The sequence below is a fragment of the Acipenser ruthenus genome, chromosome 25, assembly GCF_902713425.1.
Source record: "Acipenser ruthenus chromosome 25, fAciRut3.2 maternal haplotype, whole genome shotgun sequence".
NCBI classification, from domain to species: Eukaryota; Metazoa; Chordata; class Actinopteri; order Acipenseriformes; family Acipenseridae; genus Acipenser; species Acipenser ruthenus.
In genome coordinates, this window is record NC_081213.1 from 9,871,346 (window position 1) to 9,898,625 (window position 27,280).

General features: G+C 46.2%; 1 protein-coding gene across 2 annotated transcripts in view; it reads right to left on the reverse strand.

Annotated features, from left to right (window-relative positions):
• Positions 1-27,280, reverse strand: part of LOC117413822 (proto-oncogene tyrosine-protein kinase Yrk) — a 66,431-nt gene that overhangs the window by 22,195 nt on the left and 16,956 nt on the right. For both annotated transcript variants that reach the window (XM_034906476.2, XM_034906474.2), the window contains exon 2: positions 14,328-14,388. The gene's annotated coding sequence lies outside the window, so the exon portion shown is untranslated. The remainder of the gene's footprint in view (positions 1-14,327; positions 14,389-27,280) is intronic.

Below are 27,280 nucleotides of genomic sequence, written 5' to 3' on the forward strand. Positions count from 1 at the left end.
TGTTACAACATGGAATCAAAATGGATTTAATTAGGAGTTTTTGCCAATGATCAACACAAAAAAAGTCCATAATATCAAAGTGAAAAATAAAATCTACAAATTGTTCTAAATTAATTACAAATATAAAACATAAAATAATTGATTGCATAAGTATTCACCCCCTTTGCTATGACACACCTAAATAAGTTCTGGTGCAACCAATTGTATTTAGAAGTCACATAATTAGTTGAATGGAGTCCCCTGTGTGCAATTAAGGTGTTTCACATGATTTCAGTTTAAATACACCTGTCTCTGGGAGGTCCCACAGTTGGTTAGTACATTTCCTAACAAAAACTACATCATGAAGACAAAAGAACATTCAAAGCAAATCCGGACAAAGGTTCTTCAAGAGCACCAATCAGGGGTAGGATATAAGAACATTTCCAAGGCATTGAATATCTCCTGGAGCACAGTAAAGTCCATTATTAAGAAATGGAGAGAATATGGCACAACTGTGACTCTGTCTAGAACAGGCCGTCCTCAAAAACTGAGTATCCGGGCGAGAAGGGCACTAGTCAGGGAGGCCACCAAGAGGCCTATGGCAACTCTAAAGGAGTTACAGTCGTCCACTGCTGAGCTGGGAGACACTGTGCATATGGCAACAATAGCCCGGGTGCTTCACAAAACTGGCCTTTATGGGAGAGTGGCAAAAAGAAAGCCACTATTGAAAAAAACTCACATCAAATCTCAGCTAGAGTTTGCCAGAAGGCATGTGGGAGACTCTGAGACCAAGTGGAAGAAGATTCTATGGTCTGATGAGACCAAAATAGAGCTTTTTGGCCTCAACGCCAAGCGCTAGGTTTGCCGCAAGCCTAACACCGCACATCATCCTGAGAACACCATCCCTACCGTGAAGCATGGTGGTGGCAGTATCATGCTATGGGGATGCTTCTCTGCTCGTGAAGATAGAGGGCAAAATGGATGCAGCAAAGTACAGAGAAATCCTGGAGGAAAACCTGCTGAAGTCTGCAAGAGACCTGGGACTTGGGAGAAGATTCATCTTCCAGCAGGACAATGAACCCAAACATACAGCTAAAGCCACACTGGACTGGCTTAAAAACAAAAAGGTCAATGTCCTGGAGTGGCCCAGTCAAAGCCCGGACCTCAAGCCAATTGAGAATATGTGGAAAGAGTTGAAAATTGCTGTTCACCAAAGGTCCCCATCCAACTTGACGGAGCTTGAGCAATTTTGCAAAGAATGGGCAAAAATTGCAGTTTCCAGATGTGCAAAGCTGGTAGAGACTTATCCAAACAGACTCATGCTGCCAAAGGTGCCTCTACCAAATATTGACTCAAATGGGTGAATACTTATGCAATCAATTATTTTCTGTTTTGTATTTGTAATTAAGTTAGAACAATCTGTAGATTTTATTTTTCACTTTGACATTACAGACTTTTTTTGTGTTGATCAGTGGCAAAAACTCCTAATTAAATCCATTTTGATTCCATGTTGTAACACAATGAAATGTGGAAAAAATACAAGGGGGTGAATACTTTTGAGAGCCACTGTAGATGAAGACATTTCTGAGTCAGCATAAACTCCTAGGTCTTTTTCATAGATTCCTTTTTCAATTTCAGTATCTCCCATATGATATTTATAATGCACATTTTTATTGCCTGCGTGCAATACCTTACACTTTTCTCTATTAAATTTGCCATGTGTCTGCTCAGTTCTGAATGCTGTCTAGATCATTTTGAATGACCTTTGCTGCTTCAACAGTGTTTGCCACTCCTCCTATTTTTGTGTCGTCTGCAAATTTAACGAGTTTGCTTACTATACCAGAATCTAAATCATTAATGTAGATTAGGAATAGAAGAGGACCTAATACTGATCCCTGTGGTACACCACTGGTTACCTCACTCCATTTTGAGGTTTCTCCTCTAATCAGTACTTTCTGTTTTCTACATGTTTACCACTCCCTAATCCATGTGCATGCATTTCCTTGAATCCCTACTGCGTTCAGTTTGAGAATTAATCTTTTATGCGGGTCTTTGTCAAAAGCTTTCTGGAAATCTAAATAAACCACGTCGTATGCTTTGCAATTATCCATTGTCGATGTTGCATCCTCAAAAAAATCAAGCAGGTTAGTTAGACACGATCTCCCTTTCCTAAAACCATGCTCACTGTCTCCCAGGATATTGTTACCATATAGGTAATTTTCCATTTTGGATCTTATTATAGTTTCCATAAGTTTACATATAATAGAAGTCAGGCTTATTGGTCTGTAGTTACCTGGTTCGGTTTTGTCTCCCTTTTTGTGGATTGGTATTACATTTGCAATTCTCCAGTCTGTCGGTACAACCCCTGTGTCAAGAGACTGTTGCATGATCTTAGTTAGCGGTTTGTAAATAACTTCTTTCATTTCTTTGAGTACTATTGGGAGGATCTCATCTGGCCCAGGGGATTTGTTTATTTTAAGAGCTCCTAGTCCCTTTAACACTTCTGCCTCTGTTATGCTAAAGTTATTTAAAATTGGATAGGAACAGGTCGACATGTGGGGCATGTTGTCCGTATCCTCCTTCGTAAAAATAATTTAATATGTTGCTATTTTCTTCTCTTCATCTATGATTTTGCCATTTGTATATCGTAGACATTTTACCTTGTCTTTGAATGTTCTCTTGCTGTTATGGAAAAACGTTTTGGAATTGGTTTTAGCCCCCTTAGCAATGTTAATTTCTCTCTCTCTCTCTCTCTTGGCCTTTCTAACTTCCTTTTTGACTTGTGTTTGCAGTTCCAAGTACTCTTTCTGTGTACTTTGTTTTTGGTCCCTTTTAAACGCTCTGTAAAGTGCCTTTTTTTCGCTGAATTTTTTTGTTTGTTTTTTTTAATTGATCTATTAAAACATTTTGGCCATTTTGTTTTAGATTTAGATTTGTCTACTTTTGGGATGTAATTGTTTTGCGCCTCTAGTACTACATTTTTAAAAAAACAGCCATCCTTTTTCTGTGGATGTTTGCTCTATTTTACTCCAATCTACTTCTGTTAGTCTCTGTTTCATACCTTCGTAGTTTGCTTTTCTAAAATTGTAAACCTTAGCTTTAGTCATTACTTTGGGGGTTTTAAAAAGCACTTCAAATGAGACCATGTTGTGGTCTGAGTTTGCCAATGGCTCTCTGACCTCTGTTTTAGTTATTCTGTCTTCGTTATTTAAAAAGACTAAATCAAGGCATGCCTCCCCTCTAGTCGGTGCCTTGACAAATTGCGTTAGGAAGCAGTCATTTGTCATTTCCACCATTTCAATTTCATCCGTCGTGCTCCCCACCGGGTTTTCCCATTTTATACGGGGGAAGTTGAAATCCCCCATTAGTATGGCTTCTCCTTTTCTACACGCATTTACAGATACTATGGCTGCTGTAGCCTGCGTTACATGTATCTACAGATACTGTGGCTGCTGTAGCCTGCGTTACATGTATCTACAGATACTGTGGCTGCTGTAGCCTGTGTTACATGTATCTACAGATACTGTGGCTGCTGTAGCCTGCGTTACATGTATCTACAGATACTGTGGCTGCTGTAGCCTGCGTTACATGTATCTACAGAGATACTGTGGCTGCTGTAGCCTGTGTTACATGTATCTACAGATACTGTGGCTGCTGTAGCCTGTGTTACATGTATCTACAGATACTGTGGCTGCTGTAGCCTGCGTTACATGTATCTACAGATACTGTGGCTGCTGTAGCCTGTGTTACATGTATCTACAGATACTGTGGCTGCTGTAGCCTGCGTTACATGTATCTACAGATACTGTGGCTGCTGTAGCCTGCGTTACATGTATCTACAGATACTGTGGCTGCTGTAGCCTTCGTTACATGTATCTACAGATACTGTGGCTGCTGTAGCCTGTGTTACATGTATCTACAGATACTGTGGCTGCTGTAGCCTGCGTTACATGTATCTACAGATACTGTGGCTGCTGTAGCCTTCGTTACATGTATCTACAGATACTGTGGCTGCTGTAGCCTTCGTTACATGTATCTACAGATACTGTGGCTGCTGTAGCCTGTGTTACATGTATCTACAGATACTGTGGCTGCTGTAGCCTTCGTTACATGTATCTACAGATACTGTGGCTGCTGTAGCCTTCGTTACATGTATCTACAGATACTGTGGCTGCTGTAGCCTTCGTTACATGTATCTACAGATACTGTGGCTGCTGTAGCCTGTGTTACATGTATCTACAGATACTGTGGCTGCTGTAGCCTTCGTTACATGTATCTACAGATACTGTGGCTGCTGTAGCCTTCGTTACATGTATCTACAGATACTGTGGCTGCTGTAGCCTGCGTTACATGTATCTACAGATACTGTGGCTGCTGTAGCCTGCGTTACATGTATCTACAGCAGCCAGATAGAACTGAAGAGATGCAACTAGATCACAAGTGTTTGCAATAAGAAGCAAGAAGGAATGATTGCAAACACCAGAACAAATGAAGCAGACTGTAAAAAATACAAACCAGAAATAAAATGTAAAGCTACTTGCAATTTAAACAAGTGTCTTTTGATGGATTAATATGCATTTCCTTTAATATTACATATGAGCATGTATGTATGTATCCATCACTGTAAACACAGCTGCTGTTTTAAAACATAAAGGAAACAACAGTTAACAGTTAGATACAGATACAGCAGATAGACTGAAAGAGAAATAGAGACAGACAGACAGACAGGCAGGCAGACAATAGAGACAGACAGACAGATAGACTGATTGAAAGAGAAATAGAGACAGACAGACAGGCAGGCAGACAGACAGACAGATAGATAAATAAATAAAGAGACCGACAGATACAGCAGATAGACAGATTGAAAGAGAAAGAGAGACAGACAGACAGACAGGCAGGCAGACAATAGAGACAGACAGACAGATAGACTGATTGAAAGAGAAATAGAGACAGACAGACAGGCAGGCAGACAGACAGACAGATAGATAAATAAATAAATAGAGACCGACAGATACAGCAGATAGACAGATTGAAAGAGAAAGAGAGACAGACAGACAGACAGGCAGGCAGACAATAGAGACAGACAGACAGATAGACTGATTGAAAGAGAAATAGAGACAGACAGACAGACAGGCAGGCAGGCAGACAGACAGACAGATAGATAAATAAATAAATAGAGACCGACAGATACAGCAGATAGACGGATTGAAAGAGAGAGAGACAGACAGACAGGCAGACAGATAAATAGAGACAGACAGACAGATACAGCAGATAGACAGATTGATAGAGAAATAGAGACAGACAGACAGACAGGCACCAGACAGACCTACAGCAGATAGACAAACAGATAGATAGAGACAGATAGATACTGTATGTAACCTGACAAGTTAGTATTATTATTTATTTCTTAGCAGGTCTGTTCAGGTTTTAGATGTTTAAAAGCTCGAGGTGCTAAGCAGTAAATAGAAAATATCAGTTCTGTGAATGCTGCACTCCCGCAGCCCTGCCAGGACTGGGATTTTTACAATAAAGCGGATCCTTAGTCATGAATTCTGCGTCCACTCCCTTCTGCAATATTTCTATCAACTCTTTGAGACAATCCCTATCTTGGAAACACCAGCGTGTGCGCTCGCCAGCCATTGTTCTGAACTCCCAGGGCAGCTGTGAAACACAGACTCATAATGTGAATGCTACGAATACAGAGAGGCAGCCCATACACCACACACAGCATTCAGAGGCAAAACTACACACTGTACGAGTACAGAGAGGCAGCCCATACACCACACACAGCATTCAGAGGCAAAACTACACGCTGTACGAGTACAGAGAGGCAGCCCATACACCACACACAGCATTCAGAGGCAAAACTACACACTGTACGAATACAGAGAGGCAGCCCATACACCTCACACAGCATTCAGAGGCAAAACTACACACTGTACGAATACAGAGAGACAGCCCATACACCTCACACAGCATTCAGAGGCAAAACTACACACTGTACGAATACAGAGAGACAGCCCATACACCACACACAGCATTCAGAGGCAAAACTACACACTGTACGAGTACAGAGAGGCAGCCCATACACCACACACAGCATTCAGAGGCAAAACTACACACTGTACGAATACAGAGAGACAGCCCATACACCACACACAGCATTCAGAGGTAAAACTACACACTGTACGAATACAGAGAGACAGCCCATACACCGCACACAGCATTCAGAGGTAAAACTACACACTGTACGAATACAGAGAGACAGCCCATACACCACACACAGCATTCAGAGGTAAAACTACACACTGTACGAATACAGAGAGACAGCCCATACACCACACACAGCATTCAGAGGCAAAACTACACACTGTACGAATACAGAGAGACAGCCCATACACCACACACAGCATTCAGAGGTAAAACTACACACTGTACGAATACAGAGAGACAGCCCATACACCACACACAGCATTCAGAGGCAAAACTACACACTGTACGAGTACAGAGAGACAGCCCATACACCACACACAGCATTCAGAGGCAAAACTACACACTGTACGAATACAGAGAGACAGCCCATACACCACACACAGCATTCAGAGGCAAAACTACACACTGTACGAATACAGAGAGACAGCCCATACACCACACACAGCATTCAGAGGTAAAACTACACACTGTACGAGTACAGAGAGACAGCCCATACACCACACACAGCATTCAGAGGCAAAACTACACACTGTACGAGTACAGAGAGACAGCCCATACACCACACACAGCATTCAGAGGCAAAACTACACACTGTACGAGTACAGAGAGGCAGCCCATACACCTCACACAGCATTCAGAGGCAAAACTACACACTGTACGAGTACAGAGAGACAGCCCATACACCTCACACAGCATTCAGAGGCAAAACTACACACTGTACGAATACAGAGAGACAGCCCATACACCTCACACAGCATTCAGAGGCAAAACTACACACTGTACGAATACAGAGAGACAGCCCATACACCTCACACAGCATTCAGAGGCAAAACTACACACTGTACGAATACAGAGAGACAGCCCATACACCTCACACAGCATTCAGAGGCAAAACTACACACTGTACGAGTACAGAGAGACAGCCCATACACCACACACAGCATTCAGAGGCAAAACTACACACTGTACGAGTACAGAGAGACAGCCCATACACCACACACAGCATTCAGAGGCAAAACTACACACTGTACGAGTACAGAGAGGCAGCCCATACACCTCACACAGCATTCAGAGGCAAAACTACACACTGTACGAGTACAGAGAGGCAGCCCATACACCACACACAGCATTCAGAGGCAAAACTACACACTGTACGAGTACAGAGAGGCAGCCCATACACCACACACAGCATTCAGAGGCAAAACTACACACTGTACGAGTACAGAGAGGCAGCCCATACACCTCACACAGCATTCAGAGGCAAAACTACACACTGTACGAATACAGAGAGACAGCCCATACACCACACACAGCATTCAGAGGTAAAACTACACACTGTACGAATACAGAGAGACAGCCCATACACCACACACAGCATTCAGAGGCAAAACTACACACTGTACGAGTACAGAGAGGCAGCCCATACACCACACACAGCATTCAGAGGCAAAACTACACACTGTACGAGTACAGAGAGGCAGCCCATACACCTCACACAGCATTCAGAGGCAAAACTACACACTGTACGAATACAGAGAGACAGCCCATACACCACACACAGCATTCAGAGGTAAAACTACACACTGTACGAATACAGAGAGACAGCCCATACACCACACACAGCATTCAGAGGCAAAACTACACACTGTACGACTACAGAGAGACAGCCCATACACCACACACAGCATTCAGAGGCAAAACTACACACTGTACGAGTACAGAGAGGCAGCCCATACACCACACACAGCATTCAGAGGCAAAACTACACACTGTACGAGTACAGAGAGACAGCCCATACACCACACACAGCATTCAGAGGCAAAACTACACACTGTACGAATACAGAGAGACAGCCCATACACCACACACAGCATTCAGAGGCAAAACTACACACTGTACGAGTACAGAGAGGCAGCCCATACACCACACACAGCATTCAGAGGCAAAACTACACACTGTACGAATACAGAGAGACAGCCCATACACCACACACAGCATTCAGAGGCAAAACTACACACTGTACGAGTACAGAGAGGCAGCCCATACACCACACACAGCATTCAGAGGCAAAACTACACACTGTACGAGTACAGAGAGGCAGCCCATACACCACACACAGCATTCAGAGGTAAAACTACACACTGTACGAGTACAGAGAGGCAGCCCATACACCACACACAGCATTCAGAGGCAAAACTACACACTGTACGAGTACAGAGAGGCAGCCCATACACCACACACAGCATTCAGAGGCAAAACTACACACTGTACGAGTACAGAGAGACAGCCCATACACCACACACAGCATTCAGAGACAAAACTACACACTGTACGAGTACAGAGAGGCAGCCCATACACCACACACAGCATTCAGAGGCAAAACTACACACTGTACGAGTACAGAGAGGCAGCCCATACACCACACACAGCATTCAGAGGCAAAACTACACACTGTACGAATACAGAGAGGCAGCCCATACACCACACACAGCATTCAGAGGCAAAACTACACACTGTACGAGTACAGAGAGGCAGCCCATACACCACACACAGCATTCAGAGGCAAAACTACACACTGTACGAGTACAGAGAGGCAGCCCATACACCTCACACAGCATTCAGAGGCAAAACTACACACTGTACGAGTACAGAGAGGCAGCCCATACACCTCACACAGCATTCAGAGGCAAAACTACACACTGTACGAGTACAGAGAGGCAGCCCATACACCACACACAGCATTCAGAGGTAAAACTACACACTGTACGAGTACAGAGAGGCAGCCCATACACCTCACACAGCATTCAGAGGCAAAACTACACACTGTACGAGTACAGAGAGGCAGCCCATACACCACACACAGCATTCAGAGGCAAAACTACACACTGTACGAGTACAGAGAGACAGCCCATACACCACACACAGCATTCAGAGGCAAAACTACACACTGTACGAGTACAGAGAGACAGCCCATACACCACACACAGCATTCAGAGGCAAAACTACACACTGTACGAGTACAGAGAGACAGCCCATACACCTCACACAGCATTCAGAGGCAAAACTACACACTGTACGAGTACAGAGAGGCAGCCCATACACCACACACAGCATTCAGAGGCAAAACTACACACTGTACGAGTACAGAGAGGCAGCCCATACACCACACACAGCATTCAGAGGCAAAACTACACACTGTACGAGTACAGAGAGGCAGCCCATACACCACACACAGCATTCAGAGGCAAAACTACACACTGTACGAGTACAGAGAGGCAGCCCATACACCACACACAGCATTCCGAGGCAAAACTACACACTGTACGAGTACAGAGAGGCAGCCCATACACCACACACAGCATTCAGAGGTAAAACTACACACTGTACGAATACAGAGAGACAGCCCATACACCTCACACAGCATTCAGAGGCAAAACTACACACTGTACGAATACAGAGAGACAGCCCATACACCTCACACAGCATTCAGAGGCAAAACTACACACTGTACGAATACAGAGAGACAGCCCATACACCGCACACAGCATTCAGAGGCAAAACTACACACTGTACGAGTACAGAGAGGCAGCCCATACACCACACACAGCATTCAGAGGTAAAACTACACACTGTACGAGTACAGAGAGGCAGCCCATACACCTCACACAGCATTCAGAGGCAAAACTACACACTGTACGAATACAGAGAGACAGCCCATACACCTCACACAGCATTCAGAGGCAAAACTACACACTGTACGAGTACAGAGAGGCAGCCCATACACCACACACAGCATTCAGAGGCAAAACTACACACTGTACGAGTACAGAGAGACAGCCCATACACCACACACAGCATTCAGAGGCAAAACTACACACTGTACGAGTACAGAGAGACAGCCCATACACCACACACAGCATTCAGAGGCAAAACTACACACTGTACGAGTACAGAGAGGCAGCCCATACACCACACACAGCATTCAGAGGCAAAACTACACACTGTACGAGTACAGAGAGGCAGCCCATACACCACACACAGCATTCAGAGGCAAAACTACACACTGTACGAGTACAGAGAGGCAGCCCATACACCTCACACAGCATTCAGAGGTAAAACTACACACTGTATGAATACAGAGAGACAGCCCATACACCACACACAGCATTCAGAGGCAAAACTACACACTGTACGAGTACAGAGAGGCAGCCCATACACCTCACACAGCATTCAGAGGCAAAACTACACACTGTACGAGTACAGAGAGGCAGCCCATACACCACACACAGCATTCAGAGGCAAAACTACACACTGTACGAATACAGAGAGACAGCCCATACACCACACACAGCATTCAGAGGCAAAACTACACACTGTACGAGTACAGAGAGGCAGCCCATACACCACACACAGCATTCATAGGCAAAACTACACACTGTACGAGTACAGAGAGGCAGCCCATACACCACACACAGCATTCAGAGGTAAAACTACACACTGTACGACTACAGAGAGGCAGCCCATACACCACACACAGCATTCAGAGGCAAAACTACACACTGTACGAGTACAGAGAGACAGCCCATACACCTCACACAGCATTCAGAGGCAAAACTACACACTGTACGAGTACAGAGAGGCAGCCCATACACCACACACAGCATTCAGAGGCAAAACTACACACTGTACGAGTACAGAGAGGCAGCCCATACACCTCACACAGCATTCAGAGGCAAAACTACACACTGTACGAGTACAGAGAGACAGCCCATACACCACACACAGCATTCAGAGGCAAAACTACACACTGTACGAGTACAGAGAGGCAGCCCATACACCACACACAGCATTCAGAGGCAAAACTACACACTGTACGAGTACAGAGAGGCAGCCCATACACCTCACACAGCATTCAGAGGCAAAACTACACACTGTACGAATACAGAGAGACAGCCCATACACCACACACAGCATTCAGAGGCAAAACTACACACTGTACGAGTACAGAGAGGCAGCCCATACACCACACACAGCATTCAGAGGCAAAACTACACACTGTACGAATACAGAGAGACAGCCCATACACCACACACAGCATTCAGAGGCAAAACTACACACTGTACGAGTACAGAGAGGCAGCCCATACACCACACACAGCATTCAGAGGCAAAACTACACACTGTACGAATACAGAGAGACAGCCCATACACCACACACAGCATTCAGAGGCAAAACTACACACTGTACGAGTACAGAGAGACAGCCCATACACCACACACAGCATTCAGAGGCAAAACTACACACTGTACGAGTACAGAGAGGCAGCCCATACACCTCACACAGCTTTCAGAGGTAAAACTACACACTGTACGAATACAGAGAGACAGCCCATACACCACACACAGCATTCAGAGGCAAAACTACACACTGTACGAGTACAGAGAGGCAGCCCATACACCTCACACAGCATTCAGAGGTAAAACTACATGTGGACCCGTGACGGCGCTGCCTGGGAAACAACATGGTAACAAATGCATTGGACAGGTTCACATGGCTAATTAAGCAATGTATGTGTAGGGTACAAAATACGCTAAACAGCATCATGAACCGAGGGGGGGGGGTCCTGTGTTCCTTCAGTGTTTAAAAGAGAAACATTCACATGTTTGTTTTGGGTTGTTTTTTTCTGTGCTTCAAATAAGCTGCGGATGTGTGAGATAGTTCATGAAACAACTGATTCCCATGTAATAACAGAGAGGGCTCGAGGGAAGAAGCTTTCAGTAGAGCTCTGTGATGCAGTGTGTGATCACATCTTTACCTGCCCCACAGTCAAGCTCAGCTGAATAAAAAAATAATGTGATGCCATGGCTTATTAAATGATTCTATAGTCCAGCCATCTGTACAGCCCCTGCTGGCTTTCCAGCTGGTGTATGTTTCTGCTGCAGACACACAGTGGTCTTTCTGAGACTCAAACTAAACACAAGGGCAATGAAACAGGGATGCAACAAGCTCTTTGCTTTACACTGATACTGCTCAACAGGAAATGCATATTGTCACTCTGCGTCCCTGATAGATTATGTTTCATAAAATAATATATTGAAAAAATTAATTATTCATTAAGTGACATTTAGGTTATTTTTCGGTTTCTTTTTGTTTTTAATTAATTCTGATGATTAACGATATTTGCAAACTGAAACAGTGTAAAGAGGAGAGTTCAGTAGCAATGCAAGACAGATTATAGTTCCAGTGCAAATCTGTCACTGTATTTCAAAAGCTAAAATCTCTACTGCGACACAGTGACTCAATACCTTTAGAATTCCAGGCCCCACCCAAGCAGGGGGCTAGATTTAAGATCTAAGCCCAGCCACTGACTCACTGGCAGGCAGAGCCCCTGGGAATGGTGAAGTCACTTCTCCGAGTCCCACCCTCCTCAGAATAAATAAATAAATAAATAAATTACATTTCCCCTTGGAAATCGCATGACTTAGCTTTCTCACTGTCCCAGCCCTGCCCAGGGTAGAGTAATGGTTTACATCTGAGGGGCTGGGGATAGGGGGAGAGTGTAGACTATTGGTTAGAGTGGAGGGACTGGGAGGGAGGGAGGCAGTGTGGTCTAGTGCAGCTGAGGAAGCCTGGCTCAATGTGAACAGATTGATTATCGCTACACTGGAGCCTCAATGTGAACAGATTGATCATAGCTACACTGGAGCCTCAATGTGAACAGATTGATCATAGCTACACTGGAGCCTCAATGTGAACAGGTTGATTACAGTACCCTGCGTATGGTCGGTAGTATTTTGTTGTCCTAATGTAGTGGAGCAGCCAAAGGCCAGAGAGGTCAGATTGCTCTCCAGTGAAAACCACTGGTGCCGAGCACCCCCTCCCCTCACTGGGGTGTACCGAGGCACTGGTAATCATACACAACACAGGAATCCCAGAAAAGATCCCTGACCTACTTCTGAGCTGCTAAACAAGAAGAGACTAGCAAGATAGACACGGAAAGAAAGAAAGAAAAAGAGAGAGAGAGAGAGAGACTGGGGCGGAACCTAATACATGCTGACCACGAGTACTGCCTTAATTCATATACAATGCGCTTAAAGCAGTCTCACAGTCACGTTTAGCTTCATCCTAACATACAAACACTGTTTACTTGATTCAGCCGTTTACACGGTTGTGACATGCAGGCCTTGTTGGCTCTCCAGTTTGTTCAGACAGAAGAAACTCAAAGTCAAGCCGAAGAACAAGAGTGTCTGATTCATGTCTTCATCAGGACCCAAGGAAACACAACACTGACCACGGCAGGAGCCAAACACTCGTCTGCTTGAGTTTTACACCCTGACTCTGAACACATCGCATCAGATATAAAGAGTGACCACACACTCAGAAAAGCAAAATCCATCTGAAGTTATGTTTCCTCTGCCTCAAACCCTGCTGTGAACCCTACCAAGCACTGTGCTGTTCCAGTGACTGTCCTCCCCTCCCTCTGCAAGCAGGTTCATTCAGGTCTCAGCGAGTATGGGTGGTAAAGCACTGTGCTGTTCCAGTGACTGCCCTCCCCTCCCTCTGCAAGCAGGTTCATTCAGGTCTCAGCGAGTATGGGTTGTAAAGCACTGTGCTGTTCCAGTGACTGCCCTCCCCTCCCTCTGCAAGCAGGTTCATTCAGGTCTCAGCGAGTATGGGTGGTAAAGCACTGTGCTGTTCCAGTGACTGCCCTCCCCTCTCTCTGCAAGCAGGTTCTTTCAGGTCTCAGTGTGGAGAATGGGTAGTAAAGCACTGTGCTGTTCCAGTGACTGCCCCCTCCCTCTGCAAGCAGGTTCATGGTTCAACTAGACCCCACCTGAGAACAGTAACATGAAGCAACTGAAACGCAGCTTGATATTCAGCTGGGGGTCCCTCTGGAGCTTTTGAGAAGGTTTCCCCAAGGAAAATATTTCAGTAACCCCCCCACCCTTACAGCTCAGGGATGGAAATCAGATTCCTATTGCATAGCAGTGTCACCCATTCCAGGCTTTACTACAAGTTTGATTAGCCACAGTGTGTATAAGTAACAAGGCTTTATTAAACTCCTAGTCACACCAGGAATGGATTAGACTGCTCTGCAATGGGAGTCTTACTTCCACCCCTGCAGGCTCACTTACCAGGGATGCGGTTCGACCATTCAGATCATCTGTGCAGTCCTGTCCCAGCAGACTGGAGCTCCTGAGGGCAGAGAGACAGGGAGAGGGTGTGTGAGTCTGCACAGCGAGGGGCTGAAGCTTCCCTTTCACAGAGCACAGCAGGAAGCATTTCGTCAGCCAGAGCAGTAACCGGACCGGGTCATTGCACAAGGAGCTGGGCTGTGCCACTAACTGCCACTAACATGCATCTCCTGCCAGCTGCAAATCCAAAACCAAATCAACAGCATGGACAGAACAGAATACATAAACAAAATGGTAATGGACAGTTACCTAGATGTCATGAGGTATGCAAACGAGGAGGAGTCAGTATTATGGTGAAGCAGATTCATTCAAATGACTGTTTTATGTGACTTTTGTGTTCTCAAGTTGCTTCTTAAAATGCAAGTGCGACATACAGACGGACAGAATTTCATAGAAATGGAAACAGACCAAGTATGATGCGTGTCTGACAGCCTCCACTACATCCCTGTCACCAGTGACGCGCTGGGATAGCTTACTGCATGTACAGCTGTGCAGGGGGAAGTACACTCGCAAATACAGGGTTTCTTTTTCTTGTGGGAATTCCACATGGACATTCTGAAGTGATTTCCACCGTGTGCAAAGCTCATGCAACACAGATCCACTCTCCCCATCTCAGCAGCTAGTGGAAAAAAATGTAAAATGTTGATAAGTTACTGCAACAGTTGCAACAAAGTGTCCTGAGCTTTACAGCACACAGGTGGGGCTAACATGTTACTGACAAGCTTAGTACTGTATATGAGAACCTTCATCACACAAGCAGCTACAATCCCACTCTGAACCAGAAAGCATCAGAATGCACTCCAAAGAATCCGAATGCACTCCAAAGAAGCAGAATGCACTCCAAAGGCACAGGACATTCAGGAGGCATAATGTGGATGATGACGTCACAGCAGTAATCGCCGGTGTCATCACCTGGATACGTGTCATTTCTGTTTTCTTATCTGCACTGTTAACACCCTGTTGATCGGATGAAACGTATCACCACAAGTGTTAAGTAAGTGTTCACGTGCTCCTGTCTGAACAATCTCAACTCAAAACCCTTCGAAAACCAGACAGGAGGGCCACACCTCAGCTGTCAGAAAGGGACAGTAAGAAACTTCTTCTCTACTCAAGAGCAGCAGGAGCCACAGTACAGTCTACAGTGTGCAGTCTAGTGTACAGTCTACAGTGTGCAGTCTAGTGCACAGTCTACAGTGTGCAGTCTAGTCTACAGTGTGCAGTCTACAATGTGCAGTGTGCAGTCTACAGTGTGCAGTCTAGTGTACAGTCTACAATGTGCAGTATACAGTGTGCAGTCTACAGTGTGCAGTCTAGTCTACAGTGTGCAGTCTACAGTGTGCAGTCTACAGTGTGCAGTCTAGTGTGCAGTCTACAGTGTGCAGTTTACAGTGTGCAGTTTGCAGTCTACAGTGTGCAGTCTAGTGTACAGTGTGCAGTCTATAGTGTGCAGTATACAGTGTGCAGTCTACAGTGTGCAGTGTGCAGTCTACAGCGTGCAGTCTGCAGTGTGCAGTCTAGTGTACAGTGTGCAGTGTGCTGTGTGCAGTCTACAGTGTGCAGTCTAGTGTACTGTGTGCAGTCTAGTGTGCAGTCTAGTGTACCGTGTACAGTGTGCTGTGTGCAGTCTACAGTGTACAGTCTAGTGTACAGTGTGCAGTGTGCAGTCTAGTGTACGGTCTACAGTGTGCAGTCTACAGTGTGCTGTGTGCAGTCTACAGTGTGCAGTCTAGTGTGCAGTGTACAGTCTACATTATGCAGTCTACAGTATACTCAGGGCTGATACAAGGCAGGTGTTAGACAGGATCGACACCCAGCCTAGACTTCAGTCAGGCTGTCTTTCAGCTGGTCAGAAACAACACCTACCTGGCCTCTGCCTTTACTGGCAAGCTGTGGCACAATGAACAGGATTTAATGATGTTTCACTGAAGAATCCAAGCTGGCTCAAAATAAACACAATACTATAATGCATTCCTCACACACACACACACCTCTCTCTGGGGGGAGGCTGTTTACTGGTGCGCCTCTATCTCTCCCCATTGAGGGTGTGACAGGAAGCCAGAGCAGGAATGTAAAACGCTGCGCTTCCTGTTTTCCTGGAGATCAAACACTTTCTACCAAAAGAGTGGGAGCCCAAGGACAGGAATCCCATGAACGGTGATGAACACAGCCCAGGCACGAGGCCGGCTGGAGAGCACAGTGTACATAGCAGCTGTCCCAGGAGACAAGGGCAGGCACTCTGTAATCACTGGAGGAAAGAAATTAACAGTGGAACCCAAACCATTTGGATTCCAGAAGCTTTAATTACAGCAATTTGAGTGTGTGTTTAAACAACAGTGTCTGTTTGGAGAGCAGCTTCAAAATGTCCTCCCTATTCTATTCAGTGGCATCTGCGGACCTGGCTTCAGTTACTCCAACACTGACTTCATTCTCTCAAAATCTTTACCTGGCTTCAATTTCCTTTTATTTGCATTCCAGTTTAAAGTCTCCTTTCTGCTTTGAGCTTGTCTGGAGAAACCTAACTGCGCTGCAAAGAACAGCCTTCCTCATTCAACCCATCCAGGGCCAGAAGACCCCTGGAGCAGTGCATAGACAATTTAAATACGCCAAAAAGTATTTACTTGCTTAGTCTACGGTACGTACTGTACTTCCTTCCTTTGCACAACTAAAATACATATAAACTTGTCTTGCGATATTCTTAAATTAAATTAAAGCACTGAAAAGCATAGGGAAGCTCAGGGTACAGACGAGTAAAAACACAGAAGCGACTGCAGAATTATCGTGCAAATGATGGTAAACTTCCATATATAGAAAGAGGTTTGTTTTATTCATGCGTTCTGTTTTTGTGGACCGTTTATTTTAGATCTACGGTTTTTCTTTTTTTTTCTTTTTACTGTGCCAGGGTCTGTTTGCGCTTCCCATAATTAAATTGTAATGTTTACTTTACTTCCGGAAGGACGTTCTAAATCGCTGCGAATTCCTTTATAATGAGATGCAAACTCCGCTCTCTCGTGTATAATGAGCAGTATTTTATGCTGTTCGTAAACTTGTGGTGATTTTACTGTAGGTGTTCACAAAAAATAGATGCTTAGTACATCGCACGCAGAAATTCTACAAAGGCCGGAGGCTACGAATTCGCAGTATTTAATACATAGAGCCCAAAATGAAGAAATTAATTTTAAACAGATTACAAATATGTCAACTAAAAATAAAGGTCCCCACATCCTCTTCCTCAGAGCAGTCCGTAGCGAGTCTACAGCTACAAAGGAGCGAGTGCCTCAAATCTCATGACAGCTCAATAATTAAATATAGGACATTTATTAATGTCACTGCAGTCAAAACACCACACAGAACATACCACTGCACCGCCACTCAGTCAGACAAACAGACAAATGCACACACAGATAGTGAATCAAGTGTGTTTGAATGTTTTAACCCTTTAAGGTACAAGGGACATTTGTGTCCCACAAATAAAATGATGCTACCTTTCTTATTTTTACAATGAGGTGTACGAAACAGGGTTTAAAATTCACTGACAGATTGGACCTGGTCATCCGAATCGTCCGTTTTCTCGTGATACTTGAGCCATATAATACATTACTCTTGAATGTATTTTCAGAAGAAATCATTTGAACAGGCGCTCAGTTCCTTGTGTACTATAAATAAGTAATTCTAAGGGTGATAACTAATACTGTGAGACAAGCAGAGTACTGGCTTTCATTTCATAATAACTCACTGGATTTGATAGCCTTTCTCAAACCCGTCTTACCCGTTGTGCACTTGCATTAGCTACAGACTCTCAAATGTCCAGTTTTGAAAAGAAACTACACTAGGTTAAATAAATCTTTCCTGTTAAGTGCTTTCGAACAGCAACATGCTTTCACCCAGAATGCACTGCTGAGGTAAAATTACCCAGGAAGTGCAAGTGTAAAAGATTTCTGAGAACATAGAACGGATAACTTTCTTTAACCTATAGCAGTACAGAGTATCATGTCTTGAAATAAGAAAATACAGGTGCTTCTTTCAGAACTGCACATCTGAGCCCTCTAGTGACTGGAGGTGCACCACAGGTAAGAATAATTAGCTACGTGACGAAGGCGGCGCACAGCGAGCTGGGGGGTCTGAGTTTGTGGTTTCAGAGCGGACAGGGAGGCGAGCGCTGTGTCACTCGCCAACTTGTCTGCTCAAATGGAGCTGACAGCAGCTGCCTTCACTTCCCTTGTATGAACATTTTGATACATTACGAAATGCATTGCTTCAGGCTGATGAGCCAAGTACACTCATGTTTTGGCCCGAGATGGAATTTACTAGCTAAGATGGCGGGGTTCTGAGATTGCTAACACAACCCTCAGTAACACCTCCTGACACAGCACTCAGTAACACCTCCTGCAGACACAGCCCTCAGTAACACCTCCTGCAAACACAGCCCTCAGTAACGCCTCCTGCAAACACAGCCCTCAGTAACACCTCCTGCAGACACAGCCCTCAGTAACACCTCCTGCAGACACAGCCCTCAGTAACGCCTCCTGCAAACACAGCCCTCAGTAACACCTCCTGCAGACACAGCCCTCAGTAACACCTCCTGCAGACACAGCCCTCAGTAACGCCTCCTGCAAACACAGCCCTCAGTAACGCCTCCTGCAGACACAGCCCTCAGTAACGCCTCCTGCAGACACAGCCCTCAGTAACGCCTCCTACAAACACAGCCCTCAGTAACGCCTCCTGCAAACACAGCCCTCAGTAACGCCTCCTGCAAACACAGCCCTCAGTAACGCCTCCTGCAAACACAGCCCTCAGTAACGCCTCCTGCAAACACAGCCCTCAGTAACGCCTCCTGCAAACACAGCCCTCAGTAACGCATCCTGCAAACACAGCCCTCAGTAACACCTCCTGCAACCACAGCCCTCAGTAACGCCTCCTGCAACCACAGCCCTCAGTAACACCTCCTGCAACCACAGCCCTCAGTAACACCTTCTGCAGACACAGCCCTCAGTAACACCTCCTGCAAACACAGCCCTCAGTAACACCTCCTGCAGACACAGCCCTCAGTAACACCTCCTGCAGACACAGCCCTCAGTAACACCTCCTGCAACCACAGCCCTCAGTAATGCCTCCTGCAACCACAGCCCTCAGTAACACCTCCTGCAACCACAGCCCTCAGTAACACCTTCTGCAGACACAGCCCTCAGTAACACCTCCTGCAAACACAGCCCTCAGTAACACCTCCTGCAGACACAGCCCTCAGTAACACCTCCTGCAGACACAGCCCTCAGTAACACCTCCTGCAGACACAGCCCTCAGTAACGCCTCCTGCAGACACAGCCCTCAGTAACGCCTCCTGCAAACACAGCCCTCAGTAACGCCTCCTGCAGACACAGCCCTCAGTAACACCTCCTGCAAACACAGCCCTCAGTAACACCTCCTGCAGACACAGCCCTCAGTAACACCTCCTGCAGACACAGCCCTCAGTAACACCTCCTGCAGACACAGCCCTCAGTAACACCTCCTGCAGACACAGCCCTCAGTAACACCTCCTGCAGACACAGCCCTCAGTAACACCTCCTGCAAACACAGCCCTCAGCAACACCTGCAAACACAGCCCTCAGTAACACCTCCTGCAAACACAGCCCTCAGTAACACCTCCTGCAGACACAGCCCTCAGTAACACCTCCTGCAAACCCAGCCCTCAGTAACACCTCCTGCAGACACAGCCCTCAGTAACGCCTCCTACAGACACAGCCCTCAGTAACGCCTTCTGCAGACACAGCCCTCAGTAACGCCTCCTGCAAACACAGCCCTCAGTAACACCTCCTGCAGACACAGCCCTCAGTAACACCTCCTGCAAACACAGCCCTCAGTAACGCCTCCTGCAAACACAGCCCTCAGTAACGCCTCCTGCAAACACAGCCCTCAGTAACGCCTCCTGCAAACACAGCCCTCAGTAACGCATCCTGCAAACACAGCCCTCAGTAACACCTCCTGCAACCACAGCCCTCAGTAACGCCTCCTGCAACCACAGCCCTCAGTAACACCTCCTGCAACCACAGCCCTCAGTAACACCTCCTGCAACCACAGCCCTCAGTAACACCTTCTGCAGACACAGCCCTCAGTAACACCTCCTGCAAACACAGCCCTCAGTAACACCTCCTGCAGACACAGCCCTCAGTAACACCTCCTGCAGACACAGCCCTCAGTAACACCTCCTGCAACCACAGCCCTCAGTAACGCCTCCTGCAACCACAGCCCTCAGTAACACCTCCTGCAACCACAGCCCTCAGTAACACCTTCTGCAGACACAGCCCTCAGTAACACCTCCTGCAAACACAGCCCTCAGTAACACCTCCTGCAGACACAGCCCTCAGTAACACCTCCTGCAGACACAGCCCTCAGTAACGCCTCCTGCAGACACAGCCCTCAGTAACGCCTCCTGCAAACACAGCCCTCAGTAACACCTCCTGCAGACACAGCCCTCAGTAACACCTCCTGCAGACACAGCCCTCAGTAACACCTCCTGCAGACACAGCCCTCAGTAACACCTCCTGCAAACACAGCCCTCAGCAACACCTGCAAACACAGCCCTCAGTAACACCTCCTGCAAACACAGCCCTCAGTAACACCTCCTGCAGACACAGCCCTCAGTAACACCTCCTGCAAACCCAGCCCTCAGTAACACCTCCTGCAGACACAGCCCTCAGTAACGCCTCCTACAGACACAGCCCTCAGTAACGCCTTCTGCAGACACAGCCCTCAGTAACGCCTCCTGCAAACACAGCCCTCAGTAACACCTCCTGCAGACACAGCCCTCAGTAACACCTCCTGCAAACACAGCCCTCAGTAACACCTCCTGCAAACACAGCCCTCAGTAACACCTCCTGCAGACACAGCCCTCAGTAACACCTCCTGCAAACACAGCCCTCAGTAACACCTCCTGCAAACACAGCCCTCAGTAACGCCTCCTGCAAACACAGCCCTCAGTAACGCCTCCTGCAAACACAGCCCTCAGTAACGCCTCCTGCAAACACAGCCCTCAGTAACGCCTCCTACAGACACAGCCCTCAGTAACACCTCCTGCAAACACAGCCCTCAGTAACACCTCCTGCAAACACAGCCCTCAGTAACACCTCCTACAGACACAGCCCTCAGTAACGCCTCCTGCAGACACAGCCCTCAGTAACACCTCCTGCAAACACAGCCCTCAGTAACACCTCCTGCAAACACAGCCCTCAGTAACACCTCCTGCAGACACAGCCCTTAAAACAAACGTGCTGCTGCTGTGTTAACAATGCAATCACAAAGACACTCCTGTGTCCCGTTTCACAACTACATTCTGTTTCAATTCAAACTATTCAAATACTGACTTTGTTAGTTCGCTACCAGTATACACATTAATCACACAAACACGTTACAATGTTGCTGCTTTGGAACCGAGGTGTGCAATTCATGGACTACCAGTTTCTGAGGCCGCCTGTCACTCTTCTACTTGACTATTCAGCGCTCCCCCTGCAATGTATTTAACTGTGTAATGAATTGGCATCTCAGCCCATTGAATTGAATGGGTAGGCAAGGTGCACAACTGGCCGAGCACCGCCCGGGTGGGGAGGGTTGAGGTTGGCAGGGTAATCCTCGGTTCACCGCGCACCAGCGACTCCTGTGGCTGATCGGGCACCTGCGGGTCTGCTGTGGAAGCCACTCAGATCTGTGCTGTCCTCCTATGAGTCTGGTGGCTTCACAGTAGACCTGTAACGCGAAAAAAGACGGCTTGTCAGGACACGTTTCGGAGGACACGTGTGTCTGCCGTCATTTCTCGAGTCGCCGGGGGGTTGCAGCGGTGAACTGGGATAAAAATAATAATTGGGCATTCCAAACTGGGGAGAAAACCGGAGTAAAAACCATTGGCGATGACTAAATTAAAAAAGAAAAAACAGCATTACTGTTTGAAAGGTCTGGATGGTTAGACTGTGGTTCTGTTATTTTGAGCTGAGGGATAAAGGACAATGTAAATGTGTCCTAACTGGCTGCACACTGCATGCAACAGAGTTCCTATGCAATGTATGATTTTTTCACCAAGATATTTAACCACAAGGAGACATGGATGACAGACGGCAGGTGTTTGTTTTGAAGTTATGAAAAAAATCAAAGGATCCAAATTCTAATTACTGTATAATGAACAGGAACAGGTAAAGAATATTAATTCATATTTAACTAAAAGCAGAAAAATACCTAACATTAGAATACCATACATTTCTGTTGTTGCGAAAGATGTTATTGTAAACATGGAATTACTAGTACAACTGAAAAACAATACAAAAAACAAAACAATGGTGTGGTGGAATCTCTCACTGTTTCCATGGAGACCAGGTCTGAACTGCTGCCATGTTGACATGCAGCATCTCCCTCCCCTGTCACCATGGAAACAGACTGCTTCCTGTGAGACAGGAGTACACAAGCATACAGCGGCCCTGGAAAACAGCGACTGTGTGGAAGTGGCAAGATAAAGAGCTTCATATTTGAGGTAAAAGACAATATCTAATATGGATTTACCCAGTACAGGGAAAGGGAAACACTTTCAACAGGCATGCTGGCAAAGAAAACAATACTGTGTGACTGGAAAGAATCAAACCTCCCTCTGTTGCTGAATGGTGCAGTCATGTGACTGAGATTACAAACCAGGCACGCACGCACGCACACAGGGTCCTCAATCGCGTGGTAAAGATTACAATACCTGTATAAAAATCAAGACTCCGAGGAGTTGAAATGGTTTGATGCAGTGCCGTTACAGATTCAGAGAGGGGGTAGAAGCTGTAGAACCAGGAATGCCGACGGGCCGGCTCTGTTTCAGCGTGGTTCAGACGCTTGCTTGCGTTGTGCGAGGGTCACGCCCAGCAGTGGAAAGAAAGAGTACGCTACTGGGATCAATAAACTACTAACAACCAAACGAGCAAGATGGGCCGAACGGCATAGAAACATTGAATGGTACAGTACAGCAGTTGTCAGTACCACAGCTATGTACTCAAATATAATTTACATATATGGTCAAAAGTTTTGCATGCACGCACCCACACTGCAGACGGCTACTCTGTCACAAGCATAAATACCCTGTATCTTTCTAAACAGGGGATTTAGGGGGGCTCCCTAATAAAAGCTGAATCTCAAAACAATGATTGTGTGAATATAATGTAGCGCCGTCCCTTTTCTTTGTGGCGCCAGCAATAAAGTCGCTGACAAGGTGAGTGTCGTTCAGTCTTTTATTTATTAAGCATAGATAACTGTAGCTGGCTTCCAATCTCACACTGTAGGTACTGCCTCTCACTCCACTTCTCACACACTAACATCTCCTCCTCCTCCACTCAGACACACAGCCGTGCAATCTAATGAACCCTATTCACTCCCGGCTGCGCATACACACTCACATGCATACCAGCCTAAAAATACACACAACGCGTACAACACACAACAACCACAGCAGCGGCTCTTCTGAGCCCCCAGGTGTCCCAGTCGCTACAGTAATAATTGTTACAGCAGTGTATCATGGTATTTAAAACAGGATTCATTTATCCACCCTTACTCTGGTCTCACGGCAGGCTGATATGCAACGGATTACTGTAGTACAGTATTTCATGTTAGATTTCAAAATGTCACATTTTTCAGTTTTTGAAAAACTACAGAGCAATATGTAATTTCAATGTGTCAGTGTAACATTATTAATTCTAAAGGGCGTGATGGATTATTGCCCACATTATCAACAGGTAACACAGCAATAACGATACACGATGTGGTACCGAACAGAAAAGCCAGAGCACTTGTTGTTTTAGTTTATTTATTTTTAATCGTTCTTGTAGCAACACGTGGGGATATATAATGCTATATTTTTCAAAACCACACTACTTACTGCTTAAGGTCACCATTTTTGGTTCAATTTCCATAATGTTTCTCTCAGAAAATACACAAAAATTACAAAATGAAAACCCCTATTTCCTGTGCTGCTGCAGTATTGCACTTACAGGTCCCCTTGCTATCAAAAATCAAAAACATGTAAGAAACATGTTAGACAAAAACCCCAACTCATAAAAGAACATGAACACCCAGCAAGATATCAAAATAACTAGGCTTCGCAATGCTTGATATGGCATTACAGCAAAATACATTAAACCAAGGCAGGTTTTTTTTGTACAGAAAAATCTACAGATATTTAAAGAGATTGCTGTTGAACAGTGAGGGAGGTAAAACTATTAGAGCCAATGGGATAAATGTTTCAGCTAATAACTTCATGTAAAGAACTCTGAAACCACAAAAGGAGAATCCTTTATTATAAATTACTCATTCATTCTTTCTCTAATGACAGAGCTCCTCAAACCCACTGCTTTCCACACTGCAGCCCAGCGCTTTCTCCAACTACTGAGCTCCTTAAACCCATTGCCTGCCACACTGCAGCCCAGCGCGTTCTCTCTTTATTTCTCTCTTGGAGAGCCACTAGACTGGACTATAGGACACTCTGTGCCTGATTCCAGCTGCTGTAGATGGATGTGTTAATCTGCAGCTGCTTTAATGAGGTGCTGGAGGAATGCGAGTGTCAATAGCCAGTATAATTCAGATAACATTTCACTGTGATTGAGAGGGAGTGAACAAACACCACTTTTTCAGGAAAGAAGCTCCCTGCTGCCCTGTTGTGTGTAATAAACAGTGGTGCTTGTGTGTGCGTGTGTGAGAGAGCGTGCGGGGACTGAGAGGACGCTGGGGTTCTGTTTGTGTGTGTGCGTGTGTGAGAGAGAGTGCGGGGACCAAGAGGACGCTGGGGTTCTGTTTGTGTGTGTGCGTGTGTGTGTGAGAGCGTGTGGGGACTGAGAGGACGCTGGGGTTCTGTTTGTGTGTGTGTGCGTGTGTGAGTGAGGGGACTGAGAGGACGCTGGGGTTCTGTTTGTGTGTGTGTGCGTGTGTGAGTGAGGGGACTGAGAGGACGCTGGGGTTCTGTTTGTGTGTGTGTGCGTGTGTGAGAGAGCGTGTGGGACTGAGAGGACGCTGGGGTTCTGTTTGTGTGTGCGTGTGTGTGTGAGAGCGTGTGGGGACTGAGAGGACGCTGGGGTTCTGTTTGTGTGTGTGCGTGTGTGAGTGAGGGGACTGAGAGGATGCTGGGGTTCTGTTTGTGTGTGTGTGAGTGAGTGAGGGGACTGAGAGGACGCTGGGGTTCTGTTTGTGTGTGTGTGAGTGAGTGAGGGGACTGAGAGGACGCTGGGGTTCTGTTTGTGTGTGTGTGTGTGTGAGTGAGGGGACTGAGAGGACGCTGGGGTTCTGTTTGTGTGTGTGCGTGTGTGAGTGAGGGGACTGAGAGGATGCTGGGGTTCTGTTTGTGTGTGTGCGTGTGTGAGTGAGGGGACTGAGAGGACGCTGGGGTTCTGTTTGTGTGTGTGTGAGTGAGTGAGGGGACTGAGAGGATGCTGGGGTTCTGTTTGTGTGTGTGTGAGTGAGTGAGGGGACTGAGAGGATGCTGGGGTTCTGTTTGTGTGTGTGTGTGTGTGTGTGTGTGTGTGTGTGTGTGTGTGTGTGTGTGTGTGAGAGAGAGTGAGTTAGAGGACTGAGAGGATGCTGGGGTTCTACAAGGGCCTCTGTTTGGGGTTAGGACTCCTGCATGCTCCCATCGACCCCAATGCACTACCCCACAGTCTCCACTACTCTTGTAAAAATACACTGCTGTAATAGGGGCACTGGGGTTCTTTCCATGTGTTTTTCTCTCTTAGCAGGTTGTGTGGCCGAGGCACAATCCAGTGCCTTAAGGGAAGCACCAGCCCACAGCCCCACTGTGTGAAAATATCACAATATCACTATTCTACCAAGTTGCCAAGGTAAAAAGGGGAGCAAACTGGGTTTTATACTCCATGTGTGATGTCACAATAGCGGCTTCGCAGGCCAGTGCTTTTCCCATGGTTACAATGCTTACCTATGCTTTCAATATGCTTTATTACACTATGACTTTACTATGGGAAGCAGCACATAACAGAGTCTTTATTAAAGTCTTGAGAGTGTCTCAGATTTTCCACTCGGAATGCTGTTGTGTTCTTGTACACTCGATGCACCCTGCAGCTGTTGCTTACAGTAAATACCAGTACAGGTTCAGGTTCTGTCAAGCGCAGGTAAAGCACACGCAGCTGATATAATGTAATGCCCTTGTTTGGGGTGGGGATTGATCAGCCCTGGAGATATCAGGACAGGGTCACTCTCTGATGTATTCATTAGCACAGTAACGGGATGCACAGTGTGGATGATTTCTCATTCATTATGTGCTGAATGGGAACAGTGTTAAATGACAAGGAAACTTCTTAACCCTTTCCTGGCTTGACAAGGACAGCTGGATTCAGCAGAAGTACACTGAGGTCAGATCTCTTGGACAGCTTGCAATAAAATAGAGAACTTTTACAAAGAATGCAGATGTTTGTGTTTAACAGAAACAAACTAAACAAATAACTTGAGAGGAAAGACGATGCTGTGAAAACAGAAGTGGCTCAGTGGTGATACAGAGGACTGGTCCACCGATTCACTTAGAGCAGGGGGGGGGGGGGGGGGGGGGGGCGGCAATGCTGGCTGTACTGGTCCTGGTTCCAACCCTGTTCTAAACTGTTTGATTGAACTGATTAAACTTCCTTCATACTTCATGATCTCATTTTACCTGTTAAACTTGGAGTGGAGTGGCCCTCCAGGACCAGGATGGGACGCTCCGGACTTGGAGGTTAAACTACAGACAGGCCCAGATTAAAGGATGCGGGACCCATGCTATGCCATGTTTTGGGGACCAACTGCATACCCACTCTTCAAAAACAACCAGGAAGGCTTTTTAAACTAATAATGCCTTTACTGCCACGTGACAGAAATCACATGCAATTGATAACAATTCCATCTCATGATTG